Consider the following 1,820-nt stretch of genomic DNA (forward strand, 5'->3'; position numbering starts at 1 on the left):
AGTCCCAGCTACTCGGGAGGCTGAGGCAGTTGGATCGCTTGAGCCCAGGAGTTTGAGGGTGCTATGAGCTAGGCTGACGCCACGGCACTCTAGCCTGGGCAACAGACTCAGTCTCAAAATAAACAAACAAACAAACAAAAAACCAAAAAAAAAAAAAAAACCTTACAGTTAGGAAATGCAAATTTAAAAATTAATAAAAAGTATAAGAGTTTTAGTAGAAAATGATAACACTTTACTGAAAGATAATAAGGAAGACCTAAACAAATGGAGAGACAAACCACATCTGTGAATAAGATAAAGATTCAATCTTCCTAATTTATCTACAAATTTAATTTAGATGCAATACGGATTTTCATGTAACTCAACAGGGCAATGCTAAACATTTTTGGAAGAAGAAAGGATAGCCAAGTTACTCCTGAAAAACCAAATAGAGGGATGACATCTACCAAATTTCAAGCCTTAATATAAACCCATGGTAATTAGGACATTCAATATTAGCTCAGGGATAGACAGACCCAGGGAACAGAATAGACAGCCCAGAAACATTGGCATGCATATAAGGAAAGTTGATATACGTCAAAGTTGTCATTGCAAATCGGTGGGAAAAGGAGATACCTTTCAATCAATACGTAGTGCTAGACGACTGCCAATCATTTTGCTGGAAAATAAAAATGGATCCACACTTCACACTACACACAAAAATTAAGTTTCAGATGAATTGAGGACTTAAATATGAAAGACATAACTTAAAAAGATATTGAATTTAATAACTTGTAGTGAATTATTTGTTAAACAAAACACATAAAAGAACAAATCACAACCAAAAACAAACAACAACCTGATCAACCTGACACTAAAATTAAGACCAGCCTGGGTGCAGTGGCTCATGCCTTTAATCCTAGCACTTTAGGAGGCTGAGGCAGGAGGCTAGCTAGCTTGAGCTCAGGAGTTTGAGACTGCAGTGAGCTATGATGACGAGACTGCACCCTAGCCTACCTCAAAAATACGATAATACAACTTAAAAAACCCAAAATAAATAAAACAAATTAAGATGAGCCAGCAAGACACAACCCAAACACAAAAAGAAAAACCACAAACTGAAAATAAGATTACTCCACAACTATAACAACACAATAACCGCTACATATCTCAATTACACTTGGTGGTTTACCTTTGAAAACATCATTAACCAAATTGTAGCTTTAACTTAAAGACACAGGCCAAACAACGAACACAAAAATCTATTTTTCAACACATAAAAGTAGCCTTGTCAAAACAAGGCCTCAAAAAATTGGTTTAAGACTCAGAGTTGTTCCTCTCCACGGAAATCTTTAGTAAAAGGCGAAAGATTTATACGATCTGAAGAGAAACCAGAGTATGCCTCCTTAGCTGCCTAACTCACACCTCGGGTAACAAAAACTCCTAGTATATTGATGGTGGGCAGTTCATGATAAGATTCTGTACCCAAGAAAGAAATTTCATATTATTTTGTAAAGAAAAGCCAATTTTCACAAAATATGCTTGGAATAAAATTTTTAATTTTTGCCGTTTTAAACGTGTACTTTCCGCAGTGCACTGTGGGTATGTAAATAGGCTGAGTCACCCTCCCGCTCCGGGAATGTCGTCATATTCACGCAGTGCGTCTGTGCCCCCGTCAGGGGGCGCAGCGGCTAGTGGCGGTGTAAAGGCCGTCCACGTCGGACTCGGGTGTTATAATATCTGTTTTGTATGTTCCTACGTCTGAGTTTAATTTCTTCTAAAAAAAAAAAAAAGACTGCTATTAAGTTGAAAAATAAAAAAATCGGTAAATAAATGATTGA

At 37.1% G+C, this 1,820-nt stretch overlaps 1 non-coding gene across 1 annotated transcript; it reads right to left on the reverse strand.

Annotated features, from left to right (window-relative positions):
- Positions 1-1,263: 1,263 nt before the first annotated feature.
- On the reverse strand, positions 1,264-1,379 carry LOC138380973 (U5 spliceosomal RNA). Its single transcript, XR_011232932.1, has one exon. It is a non-coding gene; the product is annotated as a U5 spliceosomal RNA (small nuclear RNA).
- Positions 1,380-1,820: the final 441 nt, after the last annotated feature.

This window comes from Eulemur rufifrons, chromosome 2 (assembly GCF_041146395.1).
Source record: "Eulemur rufifrons isolate Redbay chromosome 2, OSU_ERuf_1, whole genome shotgun sequence".
NCBI lineage: Eukaryota > Metazoa > Chordata > Mammalia > Primates > Lemuridae > Eulemur > Eulemur rufifrons.